The following is a 19,643-nucleotide window of genomic DNA, read 5'->3' as shown; positions in this document are numbered from 1 at the left end:
AAATAGCCCTTATTATTTATATCTCTGCCAACATTCTGTTCACAAGCACTTAAGTGAACTCCTAGCTTCCACTGAGATGGTTGATCTACACAAATCAACCATCTTGGCCAGTGGTGAACCTGAGGAGGGGCGGTGAAGGATTAAATAAAACAGACAAGAGAATATAGTTGGGGCCAGGTGGATCACTGCGCCTGGATGAGGAAACAGTGACACAGCCTGTAAGCTGAGTCTTTATTTTATAGTCAGATCACACAAAGCAAAACAAGGGAGTGGTCAAGATGTTTACTATGTTCTTGCGAGTTTCAAATCTACTTCTTTCCTGTTGTTGCAATTCTCTGCACTCTATCAAGCTTTGTTTTGGCAGCATTTGCTGCACCTCCCACAGCCCACATCGCTCAGCTACCTTGGACTACAGAGTCGGACTAGAAGGTCAGTAATTTGCCAAAATGACTAACACAAATGGAAAGAGGAGAGGCAAGATTTGTTTTGGCAGCACTTGCTGCACCTTAGCCTTTGGCTGTAATTGTGCTGGGAGGGCTTTGCCCTCCAAGCTGGGACTTGTATGTGGCTTTGCCACAAGAGGATCGTGCCCCCTCCTCAGTCTGAGTCTTGAACCTGTCCAAACGCTGTAGCTGCTCTCCACACTAAGAAGACTGAGACTTTCTCTCCAGAGCTCCTCTTCTGAGGCCTCATCAGCTTTCCTTCACCATTTCGTGCATAGTAGTGTAGGTGTTTTCAAACATGCATCTCCAGAATCTTCTAGACTCTGCCCATTACCCAGTGCCAAAGCCACTTGCGCATTTTTTGGTATTTATTACAGCAGCGTTCCAATCTCAGCACTAATTTTCTGTCTTAGTTTCTGTCTCAGGCTTACTTGTATGGACAATATCCCATGCCCTCTACTTTGAGTTGGAGCCAATTGGTGGGGAGCACTGGTAGTGAATTAGAGGAAGGAAGAAGAATGACAAGGATAATTAATCCTCTGACTAGTTGCCTTCGTTAGCTTTACCCTTCCCCAAAATGTTCTTGCTTGTCTCAAAATGGCCTGCAATACACAGCTCCATGTCGTTCTGAGTTCTGGGACCCACTTCATCTTCTTGTTCCTTGTGGCCTAAGCTGCTAACTCATTCATCCTAACTGACTTGATTGCTGCATGAAGGCTCATGGTCCCTTCATCTGTCCAACTTTTAAATAGGCATTTTTATATGCTACATCTTTCTCTTTGAATTTGTCCAATTTGGGTGTGTTATTCATTTAATTTCTTTTATTTTTTTAAGACAAAAGTTTTCTTTATTTTTTTGGGGGGAGGGGAAGGAACATCACATTTCTACTCAATTAAGAGAAACATTTTTATCAGTACAGAGGTCTTTTTTTTTCTTCATACTTATCATGCCATGAATTCATAGGGAATGGGTTCCAGTAACTCAGGCTCCTTTCCATTGGTTCTCACAAAGTGTGCTTCTCTGAGTGGAGCAGGCTCACACTTCAGATGAACCCAGGTACCTTTCTCTTTGGCTTCCTTCGCTTTCTAATCACTTTCCTTCCCACGTTTCAGGAAGCTATCTCAGCTCTTAGAGTGCTTACCATGCTCAATAGGTACATTAATTCTCTTGGCAAGAACCTTGCCCTTAACTTGCTTGTTCACAACAATGCCCACTGCATGCTGGGTGACACTGTAGACTCTTCCAGTGTTGCCATGGTAACATTTGTGGGGCATTCCTTTTTAAACAATGCCCATTCCCTTGATGTCCACAATATCACCTTCTTGTAGACTCACATGTATGTGGCCAAAGGAACAACTCCATGTTTTCTAAAAGGCTTAGAGAACATATAGCGGGTGCCTCTCCTCTTTCCCTTTGTTAGTCATTTTGACAAATTACTGGAAAAATGGAGGTTCTGGTCGAAAGGGCTATTTATTTCTTGTTTCCTATTAGTATAATGAGAACTGGAAGATAGAGTGAGGTAGTCTAATAATGACATAATCTAAATTCCAAGAGGAAATGAGAGAAGCAACACAATGAAAAATACATAATATTTGATAATACAAACATATGAAAACTGATAATCATCTGGTACTGATTAAAGATAATAATCCTCATATATGGGAAGCAAACTGTATACCAAATATAATAAAAGTAAATTCAATCTATGTATAATAGATATGGTAGAAAAAGAATCCAAGAAAAAGAAGAGATCTTAAAAGCTGTCAGAATGAAAAATGGGTTACACATAAATAAATTGTTGTTAAACTGATGTCTTTCTTCTCAGTAGCAACAAAGGAAGCCAGAAGACTGTGGAATAATACATTTAAAAGAGTGAGAGAAAATAACTATCATTTAAAATGATAGACTTGGAAAAAATGTTTCAAGGATGAGGGTGAAACAAAGAGCTTTAGATAAATCAAAACAGAGAGAGTTTATTACCAACAGACTATACTAAAAAGAATTTTAACAAATGCGGTCCAGGAAAAATAAAAATGATCCCTGGCGATCTGAGAAGCCAGCTCTGAAAATGGTAGACTTGTGGGTAAGCCTGCACAAATATCAACCACATGAATTAATAATGATACATCTTATTTGTGCAGTTCAAAAAAGAGATTTGAAATCTTAAACAGCAATGGCACATGTTTGGGAGATATATATTACAGGGCATTAAATAAAGCTCCACTATGATAAGAGCCATGGTTGGTGTTTATGAGTTTGTACAGGTAGGAGAGGCTTGTATTTCCATAGTAGAGACCTAAGGCAATCCTGTGAGAGCAAATCAGAGGGAGAAATCTCATGCAAGGTGCAGTATCCAGAGAATCACTTGATATTTTGCAGTTTCATCTTCCTCGCCTCCCTAAAGCAAAGCGAAACCGTATCTGTGTTCAGACAGAAGGTGCAAGACGCTGATGGGCTGAGATACTGAGGTAGTGCTTCTTCCTGATTACTTGGAAGGAGTCTCAAGAGGTTCCCCCCCCCCCCCCAATTATACGTCCTTTTTTTCAGAGAGGCAACTGGTAGGGGAGGCAACTCCTAAATCGGAGAAGTGGTTCCCGTGCTGATTGGCCAGCCTGGTCGTAACCAAGCATGGGATTATCAGACACAAGGTCCCCTTATCTGCTGCAGGGTTTTCTTTCCCTGAAATAGATTTCTCTTTGCTTTATGCAGTTCTGTCCCAGAGCAAACCACATTTTATGGGCAAGAGAGAAAGGTCATGAAATTCATTCTTTGATTTATTGTTTGAGTTGTTGCCTTCACTGGAGAGTACAATGAAGTCTGCCTCTTTGCAATGCTGGGCCTGTCCAGGTAGTCAATTTGGTTTCATTTCGGTTTGAATGCTGTCCACGGCCAGGGTCTGGTTTCTTCTAACAACCAGCTTGGTGCATGCTGAAGGCCTGGCTGGCTCTGCGCTCACCTTGTTATTTCTTAATGCTCTATTAAGCCCCAGATTCCACGTCCGGACTTTTACTTTCTGTCCAACAGAAATAACTGACTTTGGGCCCCATGTCTCAAGGACAATGCGAGCAGTTTAATAACCTAGAAAAATGTTCATCACTTCTTTCACTCGATATTTTACCGTTACCCATGGGATATAAAAAAATAAAGAGGCTGCTTTTCACATTGATTTTCTTTGCTCAGAGCAGAATTCAGTCTTTGGTCTTACTTCAGATACAGTGCGGGTCCCACTGCAGCCAGTTGCTTCTCTGGAAGCTGTCAGCTCACCCCGAGTAGCTTCAGAGATGTGTGACACTTTGGGGACTCGGGTTAATCTGCTAAATATAATCCTCCAGTCTGCTATATGCTGCTTATCCACAGTAAGCTTTGACATAAAAAGGGTTTGGCCTCTAAAATATTCATTTTTCTCAAGGGAACTTGACTCTAAGACCTACATTTTTTTGCAGTGCAGGATTTCCATCAAACATTGCAAAGGAAAAATAATTTTTCAAATAAAAAACATTCCCCAACAATGCAGCATTGAGGTTGAAATCGCTCAAGGTCCTTCATTTTCGGATTAATAGGTTTCAAGAGGAGTAAACACATTTCTGTGAAGAAGATACAATATGGACAAGGACTTAGACCAACTGCCTCCTCTCAGCATGGAATTCTTTTTTCCTGTTGTGTTGATGTTACACTTATCCTTGGCTTTTCATCAGTGACATTCAGTGGATGGAGCTCTGTTTTGTGAAGTGGTTGGGTTTCTATCATCCACGCAAGGCACTGAAGATCTGTGTTTTGTAAATCTGAAATATCTGCCTATTCAGGTAACAGACACTTCTCTTCATTTGGAAATAGGAAGATCTGTGTTTATTTAAAAAAAAATAAAGTTGTTAAACTTTAAATACATCTTCTTATTGGGAAATGCCTTGGCTCAGGATAGCAGAGTACACAAAAAATATAAATGTGTAGCTCAATAGACTCTCATAAAGTGAGCACCCATGTAACCACTGCCCAAGTCTAAATAGAATCCTGGCCCTAGTCCGGAAGCACCTCTATGCCCCCTCCCAAATAGTAACCCCCCTTTCTTCCCAAAGGTAGCCACTATCTTGACTTGTAATATAGTAGTTTAGTTTTCCCTGCCTTGCAAGTATATTTAATTGGATATATATATATATATATATATATATACATATATATACACACACACACACACACACACACACACACACACACATATGTAGATGTAGATGCAGATATGTATATATCTGTTGCTAATATACCTAGGAGTATATTGTGAGAGCTTTGTGTTACGGGTCTGTTCAAAGTAGTAGTGAGTAAAATGCTCTTTCTAAATAATTGTACCCATTTACTCTCCTGAAAAGAGTGTTGAGTCTCTGTTGCTCCACACCCTTAGCAGTGATTGGTGGTGCCATTCTTTCCAGTTTTAGCCATGTTGGCATATGTAGTAATATCTCATTAAAGTCTTAATTGGAATTTTCCTGATGACCAATGAGGTTTGAGCCCATTTTTAATTGTTAGTCTCTTTGTGACTTTTGTCTATTTTTCTATTGTGTTGGCTATGTGTTTTCTTATAGATCGATGTGAGTTTTTTAAAAATCATTTTGGACATGAGTCTTTTCTTGATTACATGCTTCATGTTGTATTTTGTATAGTATATTTTGATGAACAGACATTTTTAATTGTATAGTGGTTTGTGGTATTGATCTTCCCTTTAAGATGAATGCTTTTTGTATATTGTTAAAAAAAAATCTCTCTCCAAACCAAGGCAATGAAGATATTTTCCTGTATTATCTTCTGGAAGTCTTATCATTTTGCTCTTCTTACCAAGAGCTACAGTTTATCTGGAATTACTTTTTGTAGGATTTGGTGCACAGGTTCTATTTATTTTCCCCACATGGATATACATATAACCAGTCCTGGGGTTTCCTCTCAAGCCTCTCAAACTTTGAAAATGAACATCCATCTTTATATTATTTTCTCTGTTTAAAATACAGCATTCAGCCCTAGCCAGTTTGGCTCAGTGGGTAGACATTGACCTGAGGACTGAAGGGTCTCAGTTTCAATTCTGGTCAAGGCATGTACCTTGGTCGCAGGCTTGGGCCCTGGCCCTGGTCAGGGTACATGCGGGAGGCAATCAATCGATGTGTCTCTTCTCTCTCTCTCTCTCTCTCTCTCTCTCGACCCCCTCTCTTCCTCCCTTCCACTCTCTCTAAAAATCAATAGAAAAAAAATATCCTTAGATAAGGATTAACAAAAAAACCCCACAAATAAACAAAAAATACAGCATTCATATTTTACAAGTTAGTATGCAATACCCATTTATTACTTAATTGGTCAGGCTTTAGCTAAAATTTTGCTTTACAGAGGAGATGGAGATGAAAAAAAAGTAGTGAGGGATACCTAAAATTCTCTTTGCTCAACTAGTTCCTCTTCAGAGAGGCCACACATGTGTGTCCTCAGATCAGCAAATCAACACAGTTCTGCACTGGGAGAGTTATATTGAGCTTATTCAAGCCATTATTGGACTTTGATGGACGTTTAGATTTTTTCTCAAAAAAATTGTTTTACACGTACAGAAGTAATATTCTTACATTGTTGAATTGTGTGTTACACAATTGAGCTCAACCGTGGCTTACAAGATAAATGAATTACTGAAATTACCCATTTGTAATTATTTTTTTTATCTTTGAGAATGAGTAAAAGTTCTTGTCAAGAACATTGCTCCAATCAAAAGTATAAGATACACAGAGAGAATTCTCTCTACCTTAAAAAAAAATTAAAAATGGAACTTCCATTTGACCCAGTAATCCCACTTCTAGGAATATATCCAAAGGAAACAGAACACCAATCAGAAAGGATATATGCACCCATATGTTCATAGCAGCACAATTTACAATAGCTAAGATTTGGAAACAGCCTAAGTGCCCATCAGCAGATGAATGGATTAAAAAACAGTGGTACATCTACACAATGGAATACTACACTGCTGTAAAAAAGAAGAAATTCTTACCATTTGCAACAGCATGGATGGAATTGGAGAGCATTATGCTAAGTGAAATAAGCCAGTCAAAGAAAGATAAATGTCACATGATCTCACTCATTTGTGGAGTATAATGCACAACATAAACTGATGTGCAACATAAACTGATGTACAGAACAAGTCATAGAAGCATTGACTAGACTGCCCAACTTATGAGGGAAGGCAGGGGTTGAGTGGGTAAGAGATCAACCAAAAGACTTGTATGCATGCATATGAGCATAATCAATGGACACAGACGGGGGCAGGATGGGATGAGGGCATGTGCTGGGGCTTGGGGGTGGATGGGGAAAGGTCAATGGGGAAAAAAGAAGAATTATGTAATACATTAAACTATAAAGAACTTACACACACACACACACACACACACACACACACACAAATACTTGTTTTAGAAGAATAGGATACTAATTTCAATTCGTGATTCCAGCCAGTATTTGGTAAAAATATAATGTCCAAAACCCTTTAATTGTAACAGTTAAACTTATTGCATTCATTTTTTATTAATTTGATAAACATCAGACTGAGAGCAAATTTATAGTACTACATAAAAGAAAAGTACATTTACTTGAATTAATATTAACACTTTTAATTACTTGTCAACTCTCCAGATCATATGTTCCCAACTAGTAATGTAAGCAATATTATAAGTTAACTAGAGGCTTAGTGCACAAAATTCATGCACTCGGGGAGGGGGTCCTTCAGCCCGGCCTGTGCCCTTTCACAGTCTGGGAGCCTTCAGGGGATGTCCAGGAGGCCTCGCGGGGAGTGGGCCTAAGCCATCAGTTGGACATTCTTGGTGTTGCCACAGAGGCAAGAGAGGCTCCCACCACCACCGCTGTGCTCACTAGCCATGAGCCTGGCTTCTGGCTGAGTGGCGCTTCCCCTGTGGAGCGCACTGACCACCAGGGGGGAGCTCCTGCATTGAGTATCTGCCCCCTGGTGGTCAGTGCACATCATAGTGACCAGTTGTTCCGCTGATTGGTTGATTTGTATATTACTCTTTTATTATATAGGATAATTGTATTTTGCATGTATCTTGATTTATAGCATATGATAATAGAATAAAGCATGGCTAATCCTAATGTGAAATAATGATTAAATCATAGTTAATTAAAATAATGACAGTTAAAATTTAAGGACTGAAAGATTAAAAGTGAAATGAGCTTGGAGAGAGCCTTTTCATAAAAAGCACTAGAGGCCCAGTGCATGAAATTTGTGCACTGGTGGGCTGCTGGCTGAAGGCCGCATACTCCCTCCCTTCCTCTGGCCGCCTGCTGCCACCAGCCAGGGCCTCCCTCCCTTCCCCAAGCCGGCTTGCCCCCTGGTCAAACTCCCAGAAGAACTCCAGTTGAGGGGACAATTTGCATCCTACGCTTTTATTATATAGGATTATTAATGGCATCTTTATGGGTCCATTATTTTCTTTTTAGTATAAACTGTAAAAATCAAGTAATTTGAAACATATACTTTTAAAACTTATTGTACTTCTTGTATTCAGTTTATTTATATTAAAATCTCTTTCCCAATCCTGTCCTCTTCTAAGCTCTAATATACACCTAGTTTTTGACTGATTGTTCAACTCAGATTTCAGCATGTCTTAAAACAAGCATGTAACATTTGCTTCAAAATGTGTGTTCTCTTTCTCATTTCTATCTCTGTTTGGTTTGATATTTTAAATCTCCTTTGACTTCTCATCCACTCATTTTCCAAAGGTTATCATGTCTTATTTATTCTAATATATCTTCTTGGCTTTACTAATTGTCTTCTTCAACTCACCCGAAACCTGACATAGGTAACCTAACATTTTCTCTGCCCTTACACTGTCTTTCCAGTCCATCTTTTTTACTACTGAGAAATTCATTTTAAAATGGTCATTAGAATAAGACCATGCTCAGAATAAAATCTTTATATAACTAGATTCTGAACATGAATTCTGGAGTGCTCTAAATTTACCTCTGCTCCCCCACATACGATCCTACTAGTGTATCCTTTTTCTCAGCAATCCTTGACATTTGTCTAGGCTCCTGCACCACTTTCTCAAAGGAACCCTTTGTCTTGTCTTAATTTCAAGGATCCATACTGGACTCTTCAACTCTAATGTTAGTCTTGATCTAAGGGAAGATTTCTGCTAGTGAAACGGAGATGAGGAAGGGATGGAGGGATGGAAGTGGGAGAGAGAGAGAGGGAGAGAGAGAGAGAGAGAGAGAGAGAGAGAGATATTGAAAGACTTATAACATGTTTGGGTGGTAATTTTGGCTCAGGAACCATGAGATAGTTATTTTCATCTACTATGTGAAAAAGAGTGTTTTAGAGAGATTTCTGATGCCTCTAAGAGAAATCTCACTTAATTCTAGACTAATCAATAAGTTCATTTATTATATCCCACACTGGATCACTTAGGAAGTAGAATGAACATCAGGATTTTTAACTTTATGTATTAACAATACCTTGAAGGACCCAGTTCTTTTCTTCTCTCTACTTTTCCATCTTCCATGCTGCCCTTATCCTCAGGCTGTTGAAAGTATGACTGTAGCAATATCAGTTATTGCATCTAGTTATGATCTCACCCAGAATCCCTCCAGCAGGTCACCTGTGGCACCTCATTAGCCACAATTGGGTGATGTGACTCTTCCTGGGGCTATTGCTGTGGAGGGGAATGGCCTTACCTCTGGTTCCCTACAGCCCACATTTGGATATAAAGGGAGTGTCCCAGCTTCTCCTGAGACAACGTGCTATATATGAACAAAGAAAACTGGAACAACAAATGGCTCTCTAGAATCAAAATAAAGACATAGGACAATACAAATGAATGATGTGGAGAAAGACCAGATTGCTTGTGGCTTAACTAGTTAAGGCTGATTTCCATGCTTTTCACTCAAAAGAGTGCTAGTTAAAATGAAATCTTAAAAGTTAAAAATCTAAAAGCCTATTCAAACATTTCTAAGAAAAGTCCATTTTTAGTTTCCTTCTTAATCTACTTTTGGAATGGTTTGCAGGTAACCAATATATGTGTTGTTCTTACATTATATATTAAATGACTCGATGTTCCTCTGCCAGAGTCCATTAGGACCCTCCTGTATCTGAACAAGTTGGGCTTATTACTTGGTTACAGCAAGGGAAACACACCATGGGAACTGTGTGGGCATCTCAATCAGAGGTGTGAGAAAGAATATGTTATAGAATACAGGCTTGTGTTGTGTGATTTGGAGGCAGTCTAAGGGAGGATGGCTTTGCTGTGCATTGGCTGCTATCAGGAAGCAGTGCATCTTAATAAATCTTATCTGGAAGGTACACCCATATGTTATGTTTAAAATCCTATATAATAAGAGCCTAACCTGCAAATCAACGGAAGGGCAGAATGACTGGTCACTATGATGCACACTGCCCACCAGGGGGCAGACGCTCAATGCAGGAGCTGCCCCCTGGTGGTCATTGCACTCCCACAGGAGCACTGTGCAGACAGAAGCCAGGCTCACAGCAGTGCTAAGGAGCAGTGAGCCGGTGGGCAGTAAGGAGTGAGGTCCCAGATTGTGAGAGGGCACAGGCCAGGCTGAGGGATCCCGCCCCCCAGTGCACAAATTTCGTGCACCGGGCCTTTAGCATATATGTATAAATATACACACATATGTGTTGATACTATATATTTTTTAAATCATAAGACTAACAAGCACAAGTTCTTATGTATTGAGACAAAGTTAGAAATGAGGGAAGAGTGGCTAGTTAGAAAAGATTTTGTCAGATATTCTAGAGTTAATGTGACTATTTATTCTGTTATTGAATATATGCATTAATTTTATTATTAAAAATAAGTGAATACTTTTATATATTGATGCACATATACGAATAAACTCATCAAAAATGTGTCATGCAAAAAAAATAGAGCTTGTGTTTTAAAGATTCCTCATTTAAATCATTTTAACTTAAGCATTTTCTACTTTGCTTTTAGCCTGATCATTTCCTGAATCAGATCCATAAAACCATTTGCTATTTATCTTGTACAACTATATTTGGTTCATTCATTGTCTTATCAATACTCTTGGCTGAAGCGTTTAGAAGTTCTATTAAAATAAACGATTAAAGAAATAAACTAGGCATTAAATTAGGATCGTTTTATGGGGAGGTTTTTATACTGTGGTCCTAAAATGAGCTTTTAAGCATTTTATCATGTAAAAGAGAATGATTAGTCCATATCTCAATAAGACACTAAATCAATGCACACTACATCACATGTAGAGCTTAAAGAGTGATCATTTAAATTTTCTTAAGAGCAATCTTTAAGTGAAACAAATTACTTTTTTACAAGTCTCCCCTGCCCCAATTTTATAAAATTAGGGAAGATTTAGTCATATTGATTATTTGTAAATGGAAGACAACAAGAATAAATTACCCCTGTAGATGGCAGTCAAACTCTAAATAATGGATTAAATGTTCTTGCTACAGTGGATGATTATCCTTGGAAAGAACTTTGAGTTTTAAAAAAAAACCAAGACACTTTCATTATCTCTTTATCACTATTTTGAAATGTCTGAATTATTAAATATTTTGTACACATTCATTTGAGATGCATTGCATAAAACCTTTGGAAAACTAAAAGTTAGGAGAAGTAATACATGTAACAGGAAAGTTCTTTTAAATCAATTGGGTTAGAAATGCATGTTTATTACATTACTAATTTATGAGTTATCATAATTATTTAAAGTAATATACTAAGTATAATACAAAACAAATATATTCTTAATCTTTGTCAAATAAAGAATATATTAAGGTAAAAATATATTAATGTTACCATTGGAATGTTGTTTTAGAGAAGCACTGACATAACTTTCATCTTTACATGTAAGAGGATAGTTATTGTTTTCATATACTCAGAGCAGTGTGATCATCTTCTTCCAATATCATGCCTTAAAGAAAAAGTATATAATATGCATCTGCAAGTGTGTCAACAAGTTGGTATATATTATATATTACACATTAATAGTGACTGAAAGCAGGGGATTAAGTATTTAAACTTCCTAGACACAATCTATTAATCTCTGAAAGTATCCTATGTTATAGATATCATAAGGATTACTAAAAATGTTTAACAATGTCACTGGCATGAGCATCAACCAATCAGGAGTGATGCCGGCTAGGTGATCTCATGTTGGTGTCTGCCAGCTTAAGATCACCCAGATATTATTACATCTTTGGAGATTCTGAAAATAAGGCGCAGAGGGTCTAGCCTGTTTGCTGAAGAACTAGTAAAAGCTGGAATCTCGGCTGCACTGACTTCACTGCTATTGTCTTTCTGTCAAAGTTTAGAGGTGTACATAATACCAAGTGCATATGTACAATAGTGAACTTCCTCATTGTGATTGCAAAAGGAAGTAATGAACAACCTAATCAAACTAACTCCAATCTCTATGACCCTAGTCCAGCCGTGGGCAAACTACAGCCCGCGGGCCGGATCCGGCCCGTTTGAAATGAATAAAACTAAAAAAAAAAAAAAGACCGTACCCTTTTATGTAATGATGTTTACTTTGAATTTATATTAGTTCACACAAACACTCCACCCATGCTTTTGTTCCGGCCCTCCGGTCCAGTTTAAGAACCCACTGTGGCCTTTGAGTCAAAAAGTTTGCCCACCCCTGCCCTAGTCCATTGTCCTCAGGACCATTTGAGACAACTGAAAACACAAGGCATTGTAGTTGACTAGTTAAGAGCCCGGTATTGTCCAAATTAGAGACATTATATTGGCTTCTGTTCTCAGACAAAAAAGCATAAAACACAAATGTTATTTATCTTAGTGGTATAGATTGTGAGGCATCAACTGAGAAAAAATGAATTTGAGAAAAGAGGAGCATGAACTAAACTTATTTTGGTAATAATAATAACTTTTTTTCTTTATTGATTAAGGTATTACATATGTATCCTTATCCCCCCATTGCCTCCACCCCCACTTATGCCCTCACCCCCCTGGTGTCTGTGTCCATTGGTTAGGCTTATATGCATGCATACAAGTTCTTTGGTTGATCTCTTCCCTTTACCCCCTTCCTACCCTACCTTCCCTCTGAGGTTTGACGGTCTGATTGATGCTTCTCTGTCTCTGAATCTATTTTTGTTCATCAGTTTATGTTGTTCATTACATTCCACAAATGAGTGAGATCATGTGATATTTATCTTTCTCTGACTGGCTTATTTCGCTTAGCATAATGCTCTCCAGTTCCATCCATGCTGTTGCAAATGGTAAGAATTCCTTCTTTGTTACCGTGGCATAGTATTCCAGTGTGTAGATGTACCGCTGTTTTTTAATCCATTCATCTGCTGATGGGCACTTATGCTGTTTCCAAATCTTAGCTATGGTAAATTGTGCTGCTATGAACATAAGGGGTGCATATATCCTTTCTGATTGGTGTTTCTAGTTTCTTGGGATATATTCCTAGAAGTGGGATCACTGGGTGAAATGGGAGTTGCATTTTTAGTTTTTTGAGGAAACTCCATACTGTTCTTCACGGTGGCTGCACCAGTCTCCATTCCCACCATCAGTGCATGAGGGTTCCTTTTTCTCCACATCCTCTCCAGCACTTGTCATTTGTTGATTTGTTGATGATAGCCATTCTGACAGGTGTAAGATGGTACCCATTGTCGTTTTGATTTGCATCTCTCGGATGATTAGTGACTTTGTGTTTTCATATGTCTCTTGGCTTTCTGTATGTCCTCTTTCCAAAAGTATCTATTAAGGCCCGTAGCCCATTTCTTGATTGGGTTGTTTATCTTCCTTTTGCTAAGTTGTTTGAGTTCCCTGCAAATGTTGGAGATTAAACCCTTATCGGTGATAATATTGGCAAATATGTTCTCCCATGCAGTGGGCTTTCTTGATGTTTTGTTGATGGTTTCTTTTGCTGTACAGAATCCTTTTATTTTGATGTAGTCCCATTTGTTTACTTTAGTTTCCATTGCCCTAGGAGCTGTATCAGTGAAGATATTGCTTCAGCATATGGCTGAGATTTTGCTGCCTATGGATTCACTAATAATTTTATGGTTTCCCATCTTATGTTTAAGTCCTTTATCCATTTTGAGTTTATTTTTGTGTATAGTGTAAGTTAGTGGTCTAATTTCATTTTTTTGCATGTATCTGTCCAATTTGAGGGATCATACCTCAATATAATAAAAGCCTTATATGACATACCTACAGCCAACATCATACTCAATGGGCAAAACCTAAAACCTATTCACCTAAGAACAGGAAGAAGACAGGGATGCCCACTTCCACCACTCGTGTTCGACATAGTACTGGAAGTGCTAGCTATAGCAATTAGACAACAAGAAGAAATAAAAGGTATCCAAATTGGAAAAGAAGACAGACATGATACTGTACATAGAAAACCCGAAAGACTCTATCAAAAAATTATTAAACTTAATAAATGTATTCAGCAATGTAGCAGGATACAAAATTAATGCCAAGAAATCTATGGCATTTTTATACACCAATAGTGAACTTACAGAAAGAGAGATTAAAAAAAAACAATCCCATTTACCATTGCACCAAAAAAATTAAGATACCTAAGAATAAACTTAACTAAGGAAGTAAAAGACCTGTACTCAGAAAGCTATAGGACACTGAAAAAAGAGATAGAGGAAGACATAAACAGATGGAAGAACATACCATGTTCATGGATTGGTAGAATCAACATCATCAAAATGTCCATACTACACAAAGCAATCTATAGATTCAATGCACTCCCCATTAAAATACCAATGGCATATTTCACAGACTTAGAACAAACTCTCCAAAAATTCATCTGGAATAAAAAAAGACCCCGAATAGCTGCAGCAATCCTGAGAAAGAAGAACAAAGTAGGAGGGATCTCAATACCAGACATCAAGCCACAGTTCTCAAAACTGCCTGGTACTGGCACAAGAACAGGCATATAGATCAATGGAATAGAATAGAGAACCCAGAAATCGACCCAAACCATTATGCTCAATTGATACTTGACAAAAGAGGCAAGAACATATAATGGAGTCAAGACAGTCTTTTCAATAATAATAACTTTTAATAGTAATAGAAAAGAGGGGTCCAGCTTCATTAGTGATGCTGGTGAGGCAGTGGGTGGATCACTTCATTATTACTACGATGAGATATGTGTCAGAGAATGTTACACACCTACTGAATGAATGTTTATTATCTCCTTATTTTTTAACTGAACTCTATTTTTACCAGGAATGTTAATGTGTAGCTCTACTAACACATTTCCAGCCTTCCTTGAAGCTAAATGGGTCCTTCTATCCCTTCAAAATAGAAACAGAATAAGTCTTCCTGGCCTTGGAATTCATTTAATACCTATTGAACCTCTAATGTGCTAGTTATTATCTATCTGTAGTATTGTGTGCTAGGCTAGATTTTAAAGATGTGAATAAATTTCCATTGATTTTTAAGAAAATTTTATACTTTCAAGAGATAACTGAGATGGTAGGAAAGTCCATCTAGATGTGCTGTAAGTGGTATTTTAGAGGTTTGCCCTTCAGTGCTTAAATAGTTCCTCATTTTATTTGTGTTATGCGAGTAAATAATCTGTTCTGGAAAAGGTCATCCCAATCTGATTCCAATTATTGAAGCTATTTCTGTCTATACCCAGGGGAAAATAATAACAGACTCTGGGGTTTTTAATGGCATAAAATAATATAATACTCCTGGCTGTCTGTGTGCACCTGTATGCATATTTGTTTTCATTTTCACTTCCATAATCCACTGTATGATCTGAGGTAGAGAAAGAAAGCTCTTTAATAAATGTTCCTTACATATTCTCTGTATTTTCTATTATTTTATAGCTATTGTAAACAGATACTAACTCATCCTCTGTGTAAAAGCCCTTTATAAAACTGAGGACTGATATGCCTTGGTTTAACCTGGATAATCACCTTAGATTTCTCCATAAGCATTGACCACTTGTCCATTTTTAAAGTATTGGCAAGTAATCTTGCTTCCTTAGTGGAAATGTCTGGGACTCCCCATACATGTCATGTCAAAAATAAAATGCAATGTTTTTGCATTTATCTATTAAGTCATTTCCCAAAGTAGTATTATGATCTTTTCTAATCTTGTAAAAATCATCATAAATGTCTAAACATGGGACTTTAATTATTTTTTTTTCTTTTAGTTCGTAGGGATGTATCTATGAAGTAATATAGATATGTTTAGCTTTTTATTTTTTATTTATTTATTTTTTTTAATATATTTTATTGATTTTTTTTTTACAGAGAGGAAGGGAGAGAGATAGAGAGTTAGAAACATCGATGAGAGAGAAACATCGATCAGCCGCCTCCTGCACATCTCCCACTGGGGATGTGCCCGCAACCCAGGTACATGCCCTTGACCGGAATCGAACCTGGGACCCTTCAGTCCGCAGGCCGACGCTCTATCCACTGAGCCAAACCGGTTTTGGCAGCTTTTTATTTTTAATATACTTTCTCCCTTTACATTTTTGCCTACACACTTTCAATTGCATTCATTTTCTTTTTTTAAGTTGTTATTCTTTCTAGAACTACAGGTTCAGAAGAATCTCAAATAATGTATTTGGGGCAGTATTCACCTTTTTAGGCTACAATTTCTTTATCTAGAAGACTAAAATTTTGGATTAGATGAGCTCTCAGAATCCCTCCAGATTTAGGTTAGAAAGTGTCACAAATTAAGAAAACTCATTTTATTTTTTCCTGATAACGTTGAATTTATATTTCTCTTTTTTAGTCTCAGTGATACCACCTTCATTCCCTTTTAAGCTGTCTTTTGTTGTCCTCCTCAGCAGTCTTTTCAGACTTAAAAGCATTCCCTTTTGTATGATAGCTCCGTAGGTAGTTCTTAGGTAGTTCACTCATTGTAACCTTGATATCTTGTTAAGAGCAGGATGGCTTTGGATCTGACCCCTGGGCCATGGTGAGGAAAAATCAGAGGGCCTCAGTTGAAAGAGTTGGGATGTTAACATTTTATTTCTGGGAGGCAATGATTTTGCCAGAGGGAAAGAGTCATTCTACTTTGGCAGGTTTTTTAAAAAATGTTTTTACTTTTGCATCATTACCCTTGGACTCTAGTGCCTGAACCTACAAGTCTGCTAAATCCTTCCACGACTTTTTTATCACACTACATACAGCATTCTTTCAAATGCAAGGTCAGGGTATCCATCTCTTTTGATACCACGGTTGTAAAATGAGAAGTGCTGCTTATTTCTGATAAAACCTCTTTTTACCTCTCCCAAAAAAAACTTTATTCTTTTGCACATAATATCTGATTTTTACATTTCAGTAAAAAATAGGGTAAAACCGAGGAGAAGGAGTCATAATGTTTGTGACTATTGAAATCACAAAAATGCATGGTTGGACGGTATTTTTCAGGTCATTTATTTTACCCCTCCACCGTCAAATAAATTCCCTGTTTCATCAGCCCAGGAAATGGGTCTGCAATCTTTTCTTGCTGCTCTGTGGCATGAAAATCTACTACTTTTTGTCTACACACAGAATTAATTTATAAATTTAGGCTTTTAATTATACTTAAGTCATTGGACCTTCAGCATGTAGGAATTTTTTAAATCACTGGCAAATATTAACAGGCATGGCTCCTAACACATTCAAATTGTAATCTCCTTCATTTTCTGAGGGCAAATGGAGAGACACTGGACATTTTTTCTATATCCTCATCTTCAAGTACGTCCTGCTTGATTAAGATCTAGGTATGAATTCCTAACTGCTAGTCACTCAGATTCACAGTTCAAGGCTTATGCAAAGTCTGACTCATTCTTAAAGTTTGGAGGACTATAAAAATAATAAAAAGCTTATCTCTTATTTGTTTGATTAATTTAAAATTGTATAAAATAATGTGAATGTAATTGTATTGTTTATCTATAACCCGTCCAAATATTATTTGCCAATGACATCACAAAGGAGGTGAGTAAGAGCAAAGTTGTATTAGCTAAAGAAATGATACCAGATGGCAACTCAAATCTACAGGGACAACGGAAGAGAACCTTAATAAATATATATATTTGTTATATATATATATTTATTAATATATATAAATGATATATATAAGAATATATACATACATAAACTATAAATGCTATAAATCTATACTTTCCCTCTTTCTCCAGCTTCTTTAAAATAAAAGTTTTATAAAGTAATAATTATAATAATGCATTGATTACTTTAAATCTTATATAAATGTACTAAGTATAAAAAGAATACTATGGTAATGGGATAAAAGTAATCAAGCTATTAATTTCTATTAATTTCCATAATAATGTGTCTATATCTCAGTGGAACTAATCTAAGTCTAAATTAGTTCTAATCAGTTAAGATGCATGTAAAAATCCTTAAAGCACCTACTAAGAAAATAATGGTTTAAAAATAAAAAATCAGACTGTTGAACCTCAGAGGGAAGGCAGGGGAGGGTGGGTGGGAAGAGATTAACCAATGAACTGGTTGGCATATATGGACACAGACAATGTGGTAGTGAAGGCCTGGACGGTGGGATGGGAGTGGGCTAGAAGAGCTGAATGGGGGAAAAGGAGGACCTATGTAATACTAACAATAATAAAGATTTTTTAAAAGTAAAAAAAGCACTTAGAATAAAAAATTACATGAAAACTATTAACTTAGTGGAAAATAATCAGTTAGTGTAAAGGAGGAATAGAGAACCAAAAAAGACATAAAACATATAAAACAAAAAATAATATGGCAGGTGTAATCTAACTCTATCTTATTAACATTAAATGTAAATGAAGTAAACAATTCAATTAAAAGGCAAAATTGTCTTTAATATAATAATATAATTGAATGTAAAATATTTTCCTTCTTTGGGAGGTTTAAAAGAATTGTTCAGCATTTTTTCTTTGTTAATCCTCACTTGAGGATATTCTTTCCATTGATAGAATGGAAGGGAGGGAGACAGAGAGAAACATTGACTTGAGAGACACATTGATCGGTTACCTCCTACACATGCTCGGACGAGGGCCCTAGGGCCAGGGATTGAGCCTGCAACCCATGTACCCTTGGTGCCCTTGACCAGAATTGAACCCCTGACCCTTCAGTCCTTAGGCAGACATTCTAATCATTGAGCAAAACCAGCTAGAGCAGAATCCTGAAGCTTTGAGAGGGAAGACATTAACAGTCAGACGGGGCTTACGTAAACTTTTGCAACATGTATGGACACACTGCTTCTGAGTGGATGCTGGGCAAAGTGCTGGCTGCTAATGAATTGGCATCTTCTGGAGATGATACCAAAATAGATCATTATTTTTCCATGAGCAAAGGGATGAAGCTTGGATGAGGGAATAACTTGAGCTTTGAACAACATCTCTCATGGTAGTCGCTTGCTGGTTGCACGCCATCCTGTAACATGCTATCTCACTGCTGCCATGTTGCCATCTTTCTCGGTGTGTACCTCGTAGCCATTTCCTCTGGAGGTTCTTGCTGTCCACAATTTGTAATACATGATTCTCATTTTAATGCTTTCTTTTCTTTTTATTTTTTCCTCACTGTTCCCTCCCCACCCCCCCCCCATACACACACATATAAGTCAGGGCAATTGTTTTACAATCTGAAAAAGTCTTTTCTCTTGAATCTACTTCATTTGATCAAACCCAAAATTCGTGTAGTTCCCCCAAATCATAGAATTTTGGAGAAAAGAGCTGGAAATGGAAAAGCTTGGAAGTTACTTTTGTTTTCCTGTCTCACCCTAGCCCTCCTTTTAGACGAGAAACGCACGTTCAACTCCAGTTTTCATTGTGAGAAAAGACAAGGTAAGGTATCAGGAGAAAAATAACCCCACTTTAAAACTTTAAATTCTATCTCACTATAGCTCGGTATTTCAGATGTTGTTGCATTTTTCCAATTAGGCCTAAAAACTTCATGAAAGGAGGCAGAGGCAAAATAAAATATTTCTTCTATTATTTGACCAAATTTTGCCAAAATTAATATTTTCAATTCCTGGGGGATATGTACTCCCCTTTTTATAACTCTTTGACTCCAAAATATTATTTTATAATAAGGGGATAGTATCCAATATTGGGAGACTTAAAGACTACTTTCACTAAAACATTTTGCTGTCAGCATATGAGATTAGATGTTAGCAGGCCAGTTAATTTTTACCTTCTTTCCATTGTGACTACTTAGAAACCTCCCATGTAATA

At 37.3% G+C, this 19,643-nt stretch overlaps 1 pseudogene; it reads right to left on the bottom strand.

Moving 5' to 3' along the window:
• Positions 1-1,387: 1,387 nt before the first annotated feature.
• LOC106698592 lies at positions 1,388-18,946 on the bottom strand (annotated as a pseudogene).
• Between the last annotated feature and the right edge of the window lie 697 nt (positions 18,947-19,643).

Source organism: Myotis lucifugus, unplaced genomic scaffold (assembly GCF_000147115.1).
Source record: "Myotis lucifugus unplaced genomic scaffold, Myoluc2.0 scaffold_201, whole genome shotgun sequence".
NCBI lineage: Eukaryota > Metazoa > Chordata > Mammalia > Chiroptera > Vespertilionidae > Myotis > Myotis lucifugus.
This window is presented reverse-complemented; position numbering and strand designations above follow the sequence as displayed.